General features: G+C 39.6%; 1 non-coding gene across 1 annotated transcript; it reads left to right on the forward strand.

Moving 5' to 3' along the window:
* Positions 1-11,640: 11,640 nt before the first annotated feature.
* Positions 11,641-11,747, forward strand: LOC114401056. The gene has a single exon (XR_003664172.1). It is a non-coding gene; the product is annotated as a small nucleolar RNA R71 (small nucleolar RNA).
* The last annotated feature ends 8,088 nt before the right edge of the window (positions 11,748-19,835 follow it).

A 19,835-nucleotide genomic window follows, 5' to 3' on the forward strand; every position in this document is an offset into this window, starting at 1 on the left:
CTTACCGGCAAGCGCACCGGGTCACCAAGTAAAATGATTAAAATAGAATGAACCGAGTATCGAACACAGGGAACTTGTTCATTTAGCAAAGTTTTCTTAAGTAAGCAGGCATTTGCAAACAGAAATTAATGATTGTGAATTAAAGCAAAAGTATGTTCTATCCTAAGTAAAAGCAATAAATGAGAACAAGTAAGTGTGAAAACAAATATCTAAAGGTGTTGGGTCCTCCTACTGAGTAAGTTGATGCAATTAAAGATGTTTTTCTAATTAAAGATGTTCCTGTGTTCTATGCTGAGGACAAAAATACCAAACACCGATTCCTCTAGAGTTTGGACTAATTTAAATCAAACTTCGTTCACAAATCCCTCTTGTTGAACTTAGCCTAATTTAAACAGCATTATACTCACAGCATAATAAAGAAAAATAAAAACTTGCACATTATCCCTAGCAATGCAGTTATTCAGTCCCTGCTCTATCAAGTTCTAAGGAAACAGTACATTTCCCAATGCTAAAGTCCCTAACAGCACACACAAATGGGTGATCAAGCCACAAGCATGCATACAATAAGCATAGATAGAAGCAGTGAACACATAAAACAACCTTAATTAGATATGAAAAAGAGTTTACATCAACTACTCAATAAGAATCCCCAACTAAGGGTTTTAGCCTTTCATGGCAAGGAAGCTCCTTTTACACTGAAGAAGAGGAATCAAGAGAAATTGCTTGCTTACAAAGGAGTGGGGATGTCTCCTCCACCTGTAGGAATCTCACAACCACTCAAAAACTCACTAATCTCCCTAAAAGATGAAAACTTGGCCCCTTGCTCTGCTCTATGCTCTCTCTGAAATTCACCCTCTTTAGGCCTCTGAGTAGTGAATAGTTCTCTTTGCTCCTCTCAATTATGTGCAAATCAGGCCTAAAAAGGGCTTCCTGATCTTGATGTCATGCTTAGCGCGAGTAAGTGAATTTGAGCTTAGCGCCAATCTCACGTTAAGCCTGGAAAGCGACAGATGACTCGCTTAGCGAGCTGATAACGCGCTAAGCGCATGCTTGCGTAGCAGATGTCTTTCCAGATTCCCCTTTACTCGCTAAGCATGCTGGTGCTGGGCTTAGCCGTTGATGCACGCTAAGCGCATTGAATCCTTTGGCACTTCTTCAAAATGGCTCTTTTTTTTGCCTGAAATTAAAGAAAATTTAACATTAATTCCATGTAAAGAGGCTTCTACTGAGTAGAGACCAAAACAAAGCAATTTTATTTACAATCCTACCAAAAGAACCATAAATTTTGAGATTTATATACATTTTGGAAAACTTTTCTATACAAAAGTTAGTCGTAAACGATGACTAACAAGGGTCAACAAAGGTGGGGCTTTTGCTCCTACGTATCCTCAATTGCGATGAGGAACTCAGACCTATGTAGTTCTTTGAGAAAGCAAGAAAATTACACGAGGTGCTGATTTTAGACTTTTAAATCATTCTTTTTAACCAATAAAAGTAAAAGGACTGTTTAAGGCGTTGGACCTTGAAACGGTTTCAAATGACCTTTTTTGCGGGCAAAAACTTGATTTGTGAGTTGATTTTAGCTTTAGTTTCACTTGGTTATTTCTCAACTCATTAAAAGAGAATTTTCAAAGTAAATGTCCGGTTGAAACTCACCTTTTTGATGATTAACCGAGGTTACGGCATAAACGATCCGTTGAATTTTATTTTAAAGGCGATTAAATGAGATTACAACACAAATGATCGGTCGAAATTCGCTTAAAACAAATACAAAGAATACCGAAAGTAGACAAGATGAAGATGAAAACATACAAAGCAAGAATAGACCCTTGGGGGTGCATAGAATGAATTCAAAGCTTCGAAATTGATAACTAACTGGTTGAAGATCGATGAACGATGAAGAACAGACAAAGAACAACGAAGAACATTCACTTGATTGGTCACGAAAACGTCACAGAAGCGTTACAGAATCACCTCGGCCTTGATTTTCTCCTTCTTTCTTCTTCTCCTCACTAATTTTAAGTGAAATATGAATACCAAGGGTGCTAAACCCCTTCCCCTCAACCCCCCACGCCTATTTATAGAAAAAATGGGGGAGGAGGTTGCTGCCCAGCTCGCCCAGGCGAGCTGGTGGATTAGTTTAGAAGAAACATTCTCACCCAGGTGAGCTGGTTGCTTCATGTTGAAGCTTCCTAATGGGCCTAGATGGGCCCAGGGCTAAAGAACATCCCCTAAATTGATCTTTTCACCCCCATTTTGAGTTTTTGCTAATTCTCCTTCCGAAATGTTGTGAAATCTTACAGATTGTGCGGCAATTGGCTTTAAGCAGCTCAACGTGACCAGCAAAAATCTGCATGTTGACAAACAATTATCCCCAGAAAAAATTAGGGTATGACAGTTGTCCCCCTTTACTTATCTTTTATTGGAGATAAAAGGGAAGTAAAGATAAGACACTAATTTCGTTCGAGCTGAATTTCCACCCGACCGACCACTAGCTCAATCATTGAAACCTGTCAAAAGAAAGAGCATAAAAGACATTAGGCGCATCAGCAAAAGCCTTAGTGCTTTGAAATTGATAAAAATGGATAACCGTGATGGTCTTCACATGCTATCGGACTTGCTTGTCTCGGGATAACAGGGGAGACTTCAGTAGCTTTGGTCGATAGACATTAAGTCTTTCGACAAGGGAAGCAGACGAATATGTTTGTCTCTGCATGCTATCGGACTTGATTGTCTCCGGATAGCATAGGGAACTACAACAATCTCAAAAACAATTAGAAACGGATGACCATCATCGTCCCCGCATACCATCAGACTTGCTTGTCTCTGGATGATAAGGGGACTTTGATAGTCTCGGAACAACGAAAGCGAGTGACCATTACGGTCTCTGCATGCCATCAGACTCGGTTGTCTTTGGATAGCAAAGGGTAGACTGTAACAGTCTTGGTCGAAAGACATTAAGTCTTCGACCAAAGAGGGTAGATGACCATATTCGTCTTTGCATGCTATCGGACTTGATTGTCTCTGGATAGCAAAGGCGGCGGATGACCACAATTTGTCTTCGCGTGCCATCGGACTTGCTTGTCTCTGGATGGCGGAAAGGAGACTAAAGCATCCTCTGTCGACAAACATTGAGCCTTCGACAAAACAAGTAGATGACCATATTGGTCTCTGCGTTTCATCGGACCTGATCGTCTCTGGATGACGAAGGGGAGACTAAAGTAGTCTCGGTCGATAGACATTGAGTCCACGACAAAGGGTGCAGATGCCATGTTGGTCTCTGCGTGTCATCGGACTTGACTGTCTTTGGATGACGAAAGGGGGAGACTAAAGTAGTCTCAATTGATAGACATTGAGTCTTCGACAAAGGGTGCAGACGACTATTAGTCGGTGAATATGACTAACTTTTGTGTATAAAACTTTTGTAAATTGTATCAAACTCTTTCAATTTATGGTTATTTTGTAGTGTTATAAGTATTTTCTGTTAGGTATAGGTAATAAATACTTAGTAATTCCATTTTGTGTGTTTAATAATCATTTTCTCTCAATTTCAGGTTAATTAGGAAAGCTTTGAAAAGTGTTGTTTTTCACCTTCTCGCTAAGCCAATCCGCTGGCTTAGCGAGCATCCTCTAAGCGCACCACTCATGGTCTAAGCGCGAGGAAGACTCTGGAAGAAGATGAGCTGTATGGGTTCGCTAAGCACACCGCTTCAGTTCATCCGCTAAGTGAGAAAGGCACGCGCTAAGCCAAAATTCACTAATGTGCGTTAAGCGGTCCATAATTGCGCTAAGCGCACGAGCATGAACAAGGCCACCTATTTAAGCCTAAAATCAGATTTTAGAGGGAGAGTTTGGACTAGGATTCAAAGCTTTGCATGTCTAGAGTTTCTAGAGAGAGAAAGGTCCATGTTCCAGAGAGTTTTGAGAGATTTTGCTGTGTGAAGATCTGCAGAGACCAGTGCTTGAAGCAGGAGCCAGTTTGAGAGCTTGAGATGAGTTTGTGAGTGATTGTGAGATCCTAGAGGTGAAGGAGTGATCGAGTCTATACCCGAATCAAATAAACATTAAAAATGCAATATCTAGGAAGTGATCCTAGGTCATCTCCCAACGAGCAATGGTCAACCAAATGTTCATAACAGATAGTAGGAAAATAGTAACCAATTGGGGGGGGGGGTATTGTTTGCTTTTGTAAATTAAACAGTGAATAGATGTGAATTAGAAAATATCAGAATTAAAACACGTTGCTTCCCCTTGATTCACAAGCAAGTCTCTTATCCTAGGTTATGAGAGTTTATCCTTTATTAGTTCAACCACTTAATCCAACCCAAAATTAAATTACTAAGCGAAATTTAACATAAGGCATTCATTATGTGATTAAGCAACACATACACCAATTAATCATGAACGATCATTAAGCATGAGCGTAAATTAAGCGAAGAGACAATTAATCAGACACTAAGCATGCATGGATTAATAGCAACAAATACAAAGTAATTGGTGAAGAGGAAAAACTAATCAGAATTTAATAGTAATAATAGAACCTCAAAGAGAACTGTGCTTGATCCTCAAGAGAAAACAACGCTGGAGACTTAGCCTTCCATTAATCAATAGAGAACGAAATTGTAGATTGAAGCAAGAATGAAATTTTATTGCTAAAACGAAAAGTGACTAAAACGAAAGAGAGAGTAGCACTCTAAAACTAAAACGAAAAAGAGAGAGAGGAGAGGAGAGAGAGAGGAGAGAGCCTAAACTAGAACCTTGGTGCTGTTATATAGTTTTCAGCCCCAAAGCTTACAAATCTGTTTTAAGTCCAGGCCCATAAATAAAATAAAATCTAGACAAGATAAGATAAGATAAAATAAAATCTAGATGAAATAAAATCTAAATAAGATAAGATAAGATCTAGATGAAATAATATCTAGATTAGATAAAATCTAGATAAGATAAGATTTGATAAAATTGTCTGCTCTCTTCAAGTCCAAGCCCAATTTTGGATTCAAGCCCAATTGCTTATAATTCTCCTGAAATTAAATTAAAAACACAAAATTAGTCCAATAGGCCCAAATGATAAAACAGCATAATTAATTTGACAATTAAGACTAATCAGTAATTAAAATGGTGCAAAAAGGGTTAAGAAATAGGAGAAAATAATGGCACATCAAAACCCCCCATACTTAGCCTTTTGCACTTTTGGGCAAAATGAAACAAAGAACAAAATCCAAGGATATCAAAGAGAGACAAACAAAAACATTTACATATTTCTCAATGAACATCAAGGAATGAAAGGAATGGGTAACATTTAACATGAAGAGATCCAAAGAGTCAAGACATTCGTGGAAATCATCCAAGCAACCCAATCATGGCAAAATAGTTAATCAGCTCAAGAATAAAAAGTGATAAAGCCTCACAAGATATACACTCTATCTCTCAAGTGTCTAGGCTACTATTTACCCTCAAAGCACCCATGAAAACCAACACCACATAAACTAGGCAAGATTCTAAAATTGACAGTCAACCCATAAACTCAAGCACATGAGGATCAAAAGGTCTTTTAAGGTTGTAATGGGGCCAAGGACAAGGTAGGGAAAAATATGGAATAAGTAGCTAAATCCCAAAGGAATAGAGGAGCAATGGGGAATAAGTGCATATTAAGAAAAAAAAATAAGAGAACCTAAAGATAAAATTTTAAACGCAAAGACTAGAGCCAAGAGTCTCATCATTCTTTTTCCATTTAAGATCTTATTCACTCAATTTCATTGCTTTTCTTTTTTTCTTTTTTTTTCGAATTGATTCAACTTAATTTTTTTTTTGCAATTTTTTTTAATCAGTAGCATTTGAGAACTAGCATATCATTCAGCAGCATGTCCAACATTTAACCCATATACAATGTACATCAATATGGCCCAAAAATACATCATGAAGCATAGCCAACAAAACATGTTATCCAACAAAACCCCCCACACTTATTCCCAAAACAATTCCAAAGCTCCAAAATTCCTTAAGGATAAGGTAATATCATGGTTTTTCACTTAAGGCTTGTAGTGAGCTTCAAAACAAGGAAAGGGAAACAAGGCTCAAAAGGGCTATCAAAGGAATTAATTCAAGGTAAGTCCATTTGGCTAGAGGCTTATAAGAACAAAATTGCCTAAATCATTTCCAAATATGCATGTGAATTAGGAAGCATCAACAAGAATCAAGCCAGGGCTATTGTGCAAACAATCAATGGGGCAAAACACACCAAAATATTATGATGATGGATGGCTCAAATTCTCACAAAGGTAAACTTAGCACTTTCAAATTGAGCTTTCAAAACAATCATGACATGTAGAGGAAAAACATGGATTTCAAATCACAAAATGTCAAGAGACTTTTATTTTCAGACCAATTACCCATTTCTTGAACATATCCTATAATTCAAAGAAAAATATGCAAAGTTGTACATGCAAACAGAATTGACCTAAAATATTAAACTAGAAACCCAACAAAACTAACAAAATTAACATATTTAACAAAACTAGCAAAACCAAAGAACACTCTCCCCCCATACTTAAACAACACATTGTCCTTAATGTAGCACAAGTAAAGGATTAAAAGCAATTAAACCATCAAATAGAATCGGAAAAATGTAATAAAAGTAAAGAAGGAGATAGGAAAAGAAAAACTCCCTAAGTCATGGTGGAGGAAGAGTAGGGTGGATTTAGGAAGTCTCTTCCACCACTACGTCCACTAAAGAAGGGTTTGTGAGGAATGGCTTAAGTCGGTGTCCATTGACCTTGAAGCTCTTGTTTGTGGAGTCGTTTTTTATCTCAACTGTACCATAAGGAAAAACATTAGTAACAAAAAAAGGACCAATCCACTTAGACCTCAACTTACCACTCATGAGTCCAAGCTTAGAATTATACAATAACACTTTTTGCCCAACCATGAAGTCCTTCTTAATTATCATGCTATCATGGAACTTCTTGGTCTTTTCTTTGTAGAACTTGGCATTCTCATACGCTTCTAGGGGGATCTCATCTAACACACTCAGTTGCAACTTTCTTTCCTCACCAGCTTGATCCATAGAGAAGTTGTAGGTCTTCACTGCCCAGTATGCTTTGTGCTCAATCTCCACTGGAAGATGACATGCCTTTCCAAAGACAACCCGATAAGGAGACATTCCTATGGGTGCTTTGTAGGCAGTCCGATGTGCCCAAAGAGCATCATCTAGCCTGGAACTTCACTCTTTCCTGCTTGGCTGCACAATCTTCTCTAAAATTCTCTTGATCTCCCTGTTAGAAATTTCTGCTTGTCCATTGGCTTGGGGGTGGTATGGTGTGGATACCTTATGTACAACCCCGTACTTTTAAAGCAAGGCATGCATTGATTTGTTGCAAAAATGGGTTCCTTGATCACTAACAATTTCTTTAGGTACTCCAAACCTGCAAAACAGATTAGATCTGACAAAATCTGCAACAACCTTAGCATCATTAGTTCTAGTGGGCTTGGCTTCCACCCATTTTGAAACATAATCAACTGCAAGGAGAATGTAAACATAACCAAAAGAGACAGGAAAAGGGCCCATGAAATCTATGCCCCAGACATCAAACACCTCACAGAATAGCATAGGTTACTGAGGCATTTGTTGTCGCCATGTAAGTGCACTTCCTGCTCTCTGACACTGCTCACAAGTGCTACAAATCTTCCACGCATCTTTAAAGATGGTGGGCCAATAAAAGCCATGGTCAAGTACTTTGTGAGCTGTGCTTTGAACACCCAGATGACCTCCCGGTGCGGAAGAATGATAGAACCGCAGGACTGAGTTAGTCTCATGATCTGGAATGCATCGTCTAATGACCTGATCACTGCACAATTTCCACAAGTAGGGGTCATCCCAAATAAAATGCGTAGCTTCACTTTTAATTTTATCCTTTTGAGCTTTAGATGCTAAGGGAGGAAAAATAGAAGCAACTAAATAATTGACAATGTTAGCAAACCATGAAGTAGAAAGAGAATCAGAAATACTATACAGTATATACAAATGATCATCCGGGAAATCATCCCAAATGGGTGAATCCTCATCAGCCACACGTTCAATCCGACTCAAATGATCAACAACTAAATTTTGTGCTCCGCTCCTATCATAGATCTCCAAGTCAAACTCTTGGAGCCAGAGCATCCATCGGATCAACCTAGGCTTTGAATCAGCCTTCTTCAACAGGTACAATTCGTTTGGATAAACAATAATGCGAGTACCAAGCAAATAAGAACAAAATTTTTCAAGAGCAAAAACTATGGCTAGTAGCTCTTTCTTAGTAGTAGTATAATTCGCTTGGGCAACATCTAAAGTCCTAGAAGCATAATATATCACCCTAGGCAATTTATCAATTTCATGAGCAAGGACAGCCCCCAATGCATAATTTGATGCATCACACATAAGCTCAAAAGGGGTTGTCTAGTCGGGTGCCTGGATGATGGGGGTGGTAGTCAGTGCTCTTTTGAGGGAATCAAAAACCTCTTTGCATTTATCATTAAAGTCAAACTCCACCTCCTTTTGCAACAAGTTGGATAGTGGAAGGGCTACCTTGCTAAAATCTCTTATAAAGCGCCTGTAGAATCCTGCATGACCAAGAAAAGATCGCACCTTTCGCATGCAAGAGGGGTAAGGCAATTGTGAAATAATATAAATTTTTGCAGGATCTAATTCAATGCCCTTATTGGAAATAATGTGGCCTAAAACTATACCTTGCTCAACCATAAAATGACATTTTTCAAAATTTAGAATAAGGTTAGTGTCAATGCATCTATTCAAAACCTTTTCCAAACTATCCAAACAAACATCAAAAGAGGATCCATATACAGTGAAATCATCCATAAACACCTCTATGCAATTTTCTAAAAAATCACTGAAAATACTGATCATGCATAGCTGGAAGGTACCAGGGGCATTACACAGGCCGAAAGGCATCCTCCTATAGGCAAAAGTGCCGAAGGGGCAGGTGAATGCGGTCTTTTCCTGATCCTCAGGAGCAATAGAGATTTGCATATAACCAGAAAAACCATCAAGGAAACAATAGTGAGATTTACCTGCCAGGCGTTCAAGCATCTGGTCAATGAATGGCATGGGAAAATTGTCCTTTTTGGTAACCTGGTTCAGCCTCCTATAGTCGATGCAGACTCTCTAACTGTTCTGCACCCGAGTAGGAATCAGCTCCTCCTTCTCATTTTTTATGACGGTGAGGCCGGTTTTCTTCGAGACTACCTGGACGGGTCTCACCCATTGGCTGTCAGAGATAGGATAAATGATTCCAGCTTGCAGAAGCTTGGTTACCTCCTTCTTCACTACATCAAGAATCACCGGGTTGAGTCTTCTCTGTGGCTGTCTTACTGGTTTAGCCCCATCCTCTAAATTTATCCGATGCATACATGTGGATGGGCTAATACCAGGAATGCCCGCCAGGGTCTAGCCTATAGCCTTCTTATGCTTCTTGAGAACTGATAACAGCTTCTCCTCTTGCTCATCAGCAAGGGAGGCAGATATAATTACTGGAAAACTTTTGCTATCATCCAAGTAAGCATATTTTAAATTTGATGGCAGAGGCTTCAATTCTAGTGTAGGCGGCTGGATAATGGTAGAAAGAGATGGTTTCTCAACCTGTACCTCATAAAGAAAGTCACAGGTATGTGTACTTCCTGAAACATGGTTAGTTCTATCTGACTCTAGAAAATCAATCTCAAGAGGTAAAACATCACCAGACATGTAATCAATATCAATTTCAGATTCACTCTCAATATCAAATTCAGACATATGATCAAGTACAAATTCAGATTCAATGCATGAAGAGTGATAGACATGCAGATTAGAATGAAGATCAATCATGTATTCATCAATAATATGGTCAATTATTTCAGCACGAAATACAGATAGATCTTCAGATGGGTGTTTCATAGCATCAAGAATATTAAAATGAACAGTTATATCACCAAACTCCATAGATAGTGTGCCTGCATAAACATCTATCTTAGTTCTAGCAGTTTTCATAAAAGGTCTGCCTAGAATGATGGGAACTGATCCTTGAGAAAATCCTTCCTCCATATTCAAAATATAAAAATCAACAGGGAAAATCAGTTCACCAACTCTAACTAAGACATCCTCTATGAAACCCACAGTATATGCAACACTTCTATTAGCTAAATGAATCACCATATCAGTTGACTGCAAAGGACCAAGAGATAGAGAATTAAAAATAGACAAAGGCATAACACTAACAGAAGCTCCTAAATCAAGCATGGCATTGTCAAACTTACTGTTCCCTATAATACAAGGTATGGAGAATGTACCTGGATCTTTACATTTTTCAGGGATTTGGGGAACAGATTTACCGATCAATGCGAAGACATTTCTGCCCATACTAATTCTTTCACTTCCTTTAAGCTTCCGCTTATTAGTGCACAGTTCCTTCAAGAATTTAGCATATCTTGGAATTTGCTTTATTGCATCCAGCAGAGGTATGTTTACCTCTACTTTTCTAAATGTTTCCAATATCTCCTTCTCTGCCTCTTCCATTTTTTTTGTTGGAAATTTCTCTTGGAGGGAATGGAAGAGGGATATGCTGCTTCTGTAAATCAGAATTACTAGTGGAAGATTCACCTGCATAGAAATTGTTAGGTAACTTACTCTTTAAATTTTTGTCATCATCTTTTTCTGGAGTAGAGTGAGGTTGGGCAGGTTCATTTGCGGATGAGGAAGATGCTACTGGTTGAGGTCCTTGACACTGCTTTCCCGACCTCAATGTAATGGCACTCACATTTTTGAGATTCTAGACAGATTGAGAAGGTAATCTGTTAGAATTCTGGGACTGTTGTTGATTTAACTGTGTAGCCAATTGTCCCATCTGATTAGTTAAGCTTTGAATTGAGGCTCTGGTCTCTTGTTGAAACTGCATGTTTTGCATAGTCATTTGCCTCGCAAGTTCTTCATGGGAAGGTTGCGGAGGGGCCTCAATTGTTTGTTGTTTCTGGGGCTGTTGCTGTTGTTGTTGTTAGATTGGTGGAGGAATGTATGGTTGGCTTGGGCCAGCAGCATTCTGAAAATAAGGTTGTTGTTGTTGTTGCTGCTATTGTGAAGGATTTGACCATCTAAGGTTGGGATGATTCCTCCACCCGGGATTGTACCTGTTGCTGGAGAGTTCATAATTATTCTGTTGTGGCTGATTTTGCTGCTGAGGTTGAGGAGGTCTATTGTAGATGTTTGCAACAATAGCTTCAGGTTGTTCAATTGCTTCAGATTGTTGCACAGAAGGGCAAAGGTCTGTGTGGTGGTCGGCAGAGGAGCATAAACCACAGAGTCTGGTGACAGGTGCAGATTTTTTATTCATGGCCAGTTCGGTTACCAGGTTAACCAAGGCATCTAGTTTACCTTCAAGCTTCTTAATCTCACCTGATGAAGATGAATTTGTGGCTACTTCATGCACTCCTCTAATGACAATAGCATCATTTCTGGCACTAAATTGCTAGGATTTGGAAGCCATCTTCTCAATTAAATTTCTGGCTTTAGCAGGGGTCATGTCTCCAAGGGCTCCACCACTGGCAGCATCTATCATACTTCTCTCCATGTTACTGAGTCCTTCATAAAAATATTGGAGAAAAAGCTGCTTAGAAATCTAGTGGTGAGGGAAACTGCCACATAGTTTCTTAAATCTCTCCCAGTATTCATATAAGCTCTCTCCACTGAGTTGTCTAATGCCTTAAATATCCTTTCTGATGGTCGTGGTCCTAGAAGCAGGGAAAATTTTTTCTAAGAATACTCTCTTGAGGTCATCCCAGCTCGTGATGGACCGTGGAGCAAGGTAATATAGCCAGTCCTTTGCCACTCCCTCTAAAGAATGAGGAAAAGCCTTCAGAAATATGTGATCCTCCTGGACATCTGGGGGTTTCATGGTGGAGCAGACAATATGGAATTCTTTCAGATGTTTGTGCGGGTCTTCACCTGCAAGGCCATGAAACTTTGGAAGTAAATGGATCAGTCCAGTTTTAAGAACATATGGGACATCCTCATCAGGGTATTGGATGCACAAGCTTTCGTAGGTGAAATCAGGTGTAGCCATTTCCCTTAGAGTCCTCTCACAGGGTGGAGGTTGTGCCATGTTCTCAGAATGTTCAAAATCAGAATGTTCAAAATTATAATGCTCAAAATCAAGATGCTCACACCAGAAGTTTCATGAAATGTCCTGTCTATCACAAGATGCCTAACTAATCTATGAAATTTCCTATCTATCTCATGATCAAAGGGTTGTAAGTCAGATGGATTGCCTCTAGTCATACACTATATTCAGCATGCACAACTAGTTGCCTTCTTATGCAAGTAACAGTGTAGGTTTGAACTACAACTACCCTCAAATGATATCCAAATGACTTAAAATTTTGTGAGAAACACCCTAAAATCATGAAAAGATGGCACAAAAATTTTCAGGCAAAAATTCAAAGTCTAACTATGAAAACTACCTAAGGAAAGTTTAGAAAAATAAAACTATAAAACTTGAAAAATAAAAAGAACTAGTAAACAGGCGATTTTGGCTAGCTAGAGACTTAAACCAGCCTTTGGCAGGCTGCCATAATATGGGAATTTTTTTCCTACCCCAAATACATATATAATAATATTCATTCTGATACCCGGAGCAAAAGTTATGGCCGTTTGAAGTTTTGCTAAACACAAGTTCTCAAATTTTTTTGAATCTCTCAAATCTGGCCACACCAAGTGTTCTTGGTATTTTTCACACAAAATATGAGTCAAAAGAACCTACCACACCAAAATTCAGCCAAAAATAACAACCCTAACTATCAAAACAAAAATCGCCAAATAAATTGTCAACAATAGTCACTAATTCAGTCGCTAATGGAATTGTACTACTACTCTGTTTTCCAGGTCAGCAAAAGTGGTTGCTAAATCCATTGCAAAGCACTATTCACAACAAAACACAAAAACTGAAACAGGGGAAGCACTGAACAGAAAAACTAAAACAAAACACCACACTAAACAAAATAACAAGACACTAAACAACACTAATACAATACTAACACAACACTAACACAACACGAAAGCATAAAACAACTAAACATAAAACACGAATCACTAGCTATTATGAACCTTTGGACACTGCTCCCCGACAACGATGCCAAATTTGATCGAGGTCGTACCCGAATCAAATAAACATTATGTCATACCCTAATTTCGTCCGGGGATTATTACTTGATGACATGCAACCTTTCATTGGCCGCTTTGGGATACTTGGCGTAATTTGTTGCACAATATGTGAAGTCCCGAGACGTGTCGGAAATCAAAAGGAAGCAGGCTTACGCGATCCGTGAAATTCCGTAATGTGACGGAAATCTAAAGGAGGTGTTTTTGCACAATCCGTGAGTTTCCGTAACTTCTTCGAAAGCTAAAAAAAAGTAAATACATAATCCGTAAGGATTCGTAACCTTGCGGAAGGAAAATAAGTATCGTTACGAAATTCGTAAAGTTTCGTAACGTTACAAAAAAAGAATTACCAAAAAAAGTAAAGGTGGGTGCATTTAGTAAAAAGGGGGTACAAATAGCAATCAAGCCCACTTGGGCCTTCCAGTTTCTTCCTCCAGAAGGCGGTTGCTTCTGGAGGAAGCAACCTTGCTTCTTCGACATTCATCGTTCGTTCTTCGTTTTCTTCAGTCTTCAACCGGTAAGTACCTCAAACCGAGCTTTTCAATTCATTCTATGTACCCGTGGTGGTCCACATTTTGTTTCATGTATTTTTATTCTCGTTTTCATTTACTTTCCGTACCCCCTTTTGGCGTGCTTCAGTCATTTATTTAAGTCGTTCCTCGCCTAATCTAAAAATAAAATAAATTTCCACCGATCATTTAAATTGTATCATCCGTTAATTTCTGTTAAAATGAATTCCGACCGTTCGGTCGTGCCGTAACTACGTTGGAAATAAAAAAAGAGGTAAAATAATAATATAATAATAAAAAAAATGTCTTTTAGTAAAATGAAGCGAAAATCAATCGGACGTTTTCTCTTTGGGATTTTTCATTCTTAATCGAATTGACTAATAACTAAAGTGAAACTAAGGCTAAAATCAACTCGCCTAGTCAAGCTCGTCCACAAAAAAGTCACTAAAAAGGGTTTGAAAGTTTATCATTTCAATTTTCCTTATCAAGTAAATGGATCATTTTTAAGGTCCAACGCCTTAAAATGATCACCTTTCAAGTAAAAAGAATCGCTTGATTCACTCTTAAAAAAGAACTACGTAGGTCTGATTTCCTCTTCGATGGAGGGTACGTAGGAGCAAGAGCCCCGCTTTTGTCGACCTCAAAAAATAAAAAGAAGTAAAAGTAAAGGTAACATAATTTCCACAATTCTAAAAAATGAGGCTGTTGTCCTTTGAGACAAACGTGAGAGGTGTTGATACCTTCCTCAAACGTAAATACAACTCCCGAACTTAGAATTTTCATTTTGACCGGTTTCCTTCGCTTTTTCCGACGTTTTCCACAAATAAACGTTGGTGGTGACTCCGCGCATCTTTCCTCCTTTAGAAAGCGCACCCGTGAGCCTCGCCTTTGCTCGCCCGCGAAAGGGCACGTTGCAACAGTTGGCGACTCCACTGGGGATCTTTTTGTGAGTTAGGCCTATTTTAAGGAATTGTATATTTGTGAAACTTTGTGTGCGCATTTGTTGAACTATGTAAAATGTAAATAACTGTTGTCTATTTCGCATTCTTTACACTGCATTCTAAGCACCCACGGGTTTGAGTAAAAAAGGGGCCCTACACCCGGGTTCATGGGAATTTAAGGAGTGGAGGTGAATCTATCATCATGCTAGGTCTCCGACTTGCTTGATAATAGTGAAACCTCGTCTAGAGCTTTCTCTCTTTATAATGTGTTGTCGCTGGTATTCCATACCGCCACAATATTATTATCTTGAGTGATGATACCTCTAGAAAACAGCCATGTGAGTTATGAATTGTTGAGGGTAGTTATTAGAGACCCCTAGATGCTGTCCTATAGGTTCCCAAATAGCGGCAAAGAGCAAACACGCTCCGCGCCATTTTGTTCTCATGCATTTTTGGTGAATAGCACTAGTTTATAGTTTTGCTAGTGATATTTGGTTTCTTTAGAGTAATACGTAACTTTTTAATACTACGTTGAGGCGTCATCATGCCCAAAACGTAGCATTAAAATTGGATCTTTGCAGTCTCGTATGTGTGAGTTACCCCTTTTGTTTTGTTTTCTTTCCGTTTCATGCATACGCATTGCATCATTCATGTCGGAGTCTTGATCCACCCTTTTTTTAGGTAAATGATGGGGACAAATCAAAACGGCAAAAGGTTTTATCAAGTCAAGGTTAAAAGTCTAGATGTCACCAGCCTCAAGGAATTGGGACGATTGATGGGACCTCTCCAAAGGAAAGCTTTCCGCAAAGTTTACGGGAAGATTCTAGATTTAACCGCAGCAGAGGTATTTACAGAAGCTGTCGTATCCCTTGCCCAATACTATGACCAGCCGTTGAGGTGCTTCACGTTTGGGGACTTCCAAATGGTACCAACTATTGAAGAGTTTGAGGAAATACTAGGATGCCCTCTTGGAGGAAGAAGACCGTATCTTTTCTCCGGGTTTCTTCCCTCCTTGAGCAAGATTGCAGCTGTGGTCGGGGATTCGACAAAAGAGTTGGATTGCATGAAGCAAACTCGCAACGGCGTAGTAGGCCTGCCACGGAAATACTTGGAAGGCAAAGCAAGGGATATGGCGAGCCAAGAGAAGTGGGGCCCGTTTGCGGATATATTAGCTTTGTTGATTTTTGGGGTTGTCCTCTTTCCGAACGTGGACGGTTTGGTGGACTTAGCCGCCATTGATGCTTTCCTCACATATCACCATAGCAAGGAGAGTCCAGTGGTGGCTATCTTGGCAGATTTATTTGACACCTTTGACCGGAGGTGTGAGAAAAACAGTGCACGGATTGTCTGTTGTTTACCCGCTCTCTGTGTGTGGTTGGTTTCACACCTATTCCAACAAGACACAAGACACCCGTGTCCACTTCAAAGTTATCGCTCATGCGCCGAAAAAGGAAGAGTCGATTGGGACCAACATTTGGCTGGGATAGGAGGCAGCACAATCACTTGGTTTCCTCGATGGAAGGAAGGCAAGGAGGGAGTTCTTTTCTCGTGTGGGGACTACCCTAATGTTCCATTGATAGGGACTAGGGGTTGTATTAATTATAATCCCGCACTCGCCATAAGACAGCTAGGGTACCCCATGAGGGGAGCGCCAGCAGAAGGGAGTCTCTCACCTTTCCTTGTGAAAGATTTAGGCGCGCAAGGTCTCAAGGTTATACAAAGAATCCACAAGGCGTGGAGGAGTCCGTTGAGGAAAGACAAGGAGCTTAGGGGCATCCGTAATGGCGTCATCGGAGGTTATCATGGATGGCTAAGAATTCACACACAAGGGTTAGATTGGCTCTCCAAGTTGAAAGTTATCGATAAGGAGAACTTCGAAGTTCCGGAGGAAGATGAAGAAGTCCAAGATCTAAAATTAGAGCTAGGGAAGGCAAGACTCGCCAAGGAGAAGTTCAAATCAGCCGCTACACACATTCGGAAAGAGTGCACCGAGTTACAAGAGGAAAATGCGGCCACTGCAAGAGCCCTTGAACAAGAAACCAAAAGGGCCCGCAAGGAGGAACATGGCCGAGAGAAATTCCGAGAAGCATTGTGGGGTAGCAAAAATGAGCTCAAGCTCCGAAGAGAGGAAAGAGACCGGTCACGGGTGCATGGCATGATCTTAAAAGAAGAGTTAGCTACTTGCGCAAGGTCCAAGAGGAGTTTGGCCCAACACTTGGAAGCCATGGAGCAAAGCATGCTAGCTATCATAGGGAAATACAAGGAAGAGTTGAACCAGTCTGTGACCCATGAACAAAAGCTAGCGGAGGATTTTGCACAAGTGTATGCCAAAAAAGAAGCAAGAGGGAGGGTGATTGATGCATTGCATCAAGAAGTGACTATGTGGATGGATAGGTTCGCCTTGACCTTGAATGGAAGTCAAGACCTCTCGCGTCTATTAGCCAAAGCAAAAGCCATGGCCGAAGTGTGTACGGCCCCCGAGGAGATTCATGGGCTAATCAATTACTGTCAACACATGATAGATTTGATGGCCCATATAATTAGAAACCGTTAGGTTCTCTTGTAACACCTTTGTATAATCTTGGCTAGATGAAAGCTTTGTTCTTTTTATAAAATGAGAATTTCTGAACTCATCACGTTATCTAAAAACCTTGGGGTGGATCCAAGTGCTCCGATCATTCATTTGCATATTCATGTTTTGGTTGCATACCCACCGTTGTTTATTTCTTTAGGAATTTCATCATAACTAAGAAAGCACAAAGGCACCCCTATAACACTCGATCTAGAAAAATGGATAATGAAGAGGGCGTGCAGGAACAGATGAAGGCCGATCTATCGGCCTTAAAAGATCAAATGGCTTCCATCTCGGAGGTCATGTTAAAAATCTAGAAAACTATAGAGGATAAAGCCACGGCAACCGCCTCCAGTACAGTTAGGGAAGCGGAGCCGGTGCTGCAGCCCGCCTTAAATCTGGGCCGAGACAGAAACACGGCAGTGTTTGGTCGGAGGTATAGCCCGCAAGCTTACCCCTATGGCTTGCCTCCGGACTTCGCTCCCCGTGCCGCCCTGGAAGATTTAAGCGAAGCCCCTACCTTCGAGGGGCAACTCCAACCTTATGACGACTATCCCGTGCAAGACGATGAGGAAGGAGATAACCATCTCGACCCCCTGCTCCACCTCAAAGATCCGTCCCCCCATGAACTACCCCAACCAAACATAGTTCGCCATGTCCCGGCTTCACCCGCACCCGTAAAAGAATCTGTTCCCTTCGCGGAAGATAAAGGAAAGATTGAGGCGCTTGAAGAGAGGTTAAGAGCAAAATTTAGGGTGTTGCTCACAAAATTTCATCTCATTTGGATATCATTTGACTATAGCTGTAGTTTTAATCCTCCCCTGCTGCTTATTTGAGAAACACATGACTTGTTGCATATAGTGCATGACTAGGGGCAATCCAGGTGATTTACAACCCTTTTATCCTGAATTAGATAGAACCTTTCATAGATTAGTTAGTCATAGTGTGCATCCTGGTCATTCTGTGCATTTTGAGCATTCTGATTTTGAGCATTCGACTACTAATTTCCATACCGAGAACATGGCTCAACCTCCACCTCGTGAGAGGACTCTTAGGGAAATGGTTGTACCTGATTTCACTTATGAAAGCTTGTGCTTAATCACATAATGACAACCTTATGTTAAATTTTGCTTAGGAATTTAATTTAGGGTTGGATTAAGTGGTTGAACTGGTTAGGGATAAATCCTCGTAACCTAGGATAAGAGACTTGCTAGTGAATCAAGGGGAAACAACATGTTTTAATTATGTTATTTTCTAATTAAAATTTGTTTGCGGTTTAATTTACAAAACAAACAAACCCCCAAATTCGTTACTGCTTTATTACTATCTGTTATGAACGTTTGGTTGACCATTGCTCGTTGGGAGACGACCTAGGATCACTTCCTAGATACTGCATTTTTAATGTTTATTTGATTCGGGTACGACCAAGATCAAATTTGGCACCGTTGCTGGGAGCAGTGGGCCAAAGGTTCATAATAGTGTTTAGTTATTTTATTTTTGTGTGTAGCTCTGTCTAGTTTTATTTATAGATAGTTGATTTGCTTATTCTGAAGCATTTTGAACAGTTTGACTTGTTTTTTATGACATGGCAGTAAAACACTTTTATCTTTTTGTGAAAAATGGGTGTATGTCTTTATTTTGAATTGAGTGCATGATTTTGATGGAGTTTGTGTTCCTTTTCATGAGTTTGAGCAAGTGTGTATGTTAGACAAAGAAAGAACAAGAATGTGAACTTGCAATTAGAATTGTTAGTCAGTAGACAAATTGATTGTGAAAGAAAAGGTTGAATCAAAACCGGTGAGAGTGTGACCTTACTCTCTGAGTGAACGACTAGCTGTGAGTAATAATCTTTGCATGAATCTTTGAATTTTAGAATGAAATGTATAAACAAGAACATGATGAAGGCCATGATTGAACATACACAAGCCTTTTGACCAAAAAGCTTACCTTGAATGATAAGTATATCCTTTGTACCCTTTTTGAGCTGAGTGATTTTGTCATAAATTGAACCCTGAACTTTATCTCTTGATACCTTTCTTAGATTCACAGAGAGCATATGGTTCAAGACAAAATTCACCCCAAATTTGGGGGAGTAAAGTCAGTTAGAATGCAAAGAAAGAGGTAAAGCATCAGCACACACAAAAAATAAGTTGTATGTTAAAAAAAAAAGAGAAGAAAGAAGAAAAGTGTGCTGATGTAACAAGGTCAAAAGCAAATGAAAGTGAAAAGCTAGTGAGCAAGCCAATTGTATTAAAAAGACCATTGGGATAGTCTAGGATTTGTGCTCTCTTATAATTTAAACCTTTGAATCCTAGAAAAAAAACCAATGAATGTTTGTAGCCAAGCCTCACTACAAGCCTGAGAAAGTCCTGATTCTGTTTATACATTTCTGAGTTTATGACATGAGATGAAATTCAAAGATTGGACCTCTTGCTAGTTGTTATTAATGAATAGCTTAAACACTTGTGCTTGAGTGAAACAGTAGCCGTCAAACTGTGGTTTAAGCTACTTTCTTTAATATCTGTCTTATGATTAGCTCCATCTAATTATTCAGGTTACATTTTATTCTTCTCTTTGGATAATTGCATACCTTGTGAAAGACAAGTGATGAGGGCATTTTACTCCATTCTCTT

The sequence above is a fragment of the Glycine soja genome, chromosome 19, assembly GCF_004193775.1.
Source record: "Glycine soja cultivar W05 chromosome 19, ASM419377v2, whole genome shotgun sequence".
Classification (NCBI taxonomy): Eukaryota; Viridiplantae; Streptophyta; class Magnoliopsida; order Fabales; family Fabaceae; genus Glycine; species Glycine soja.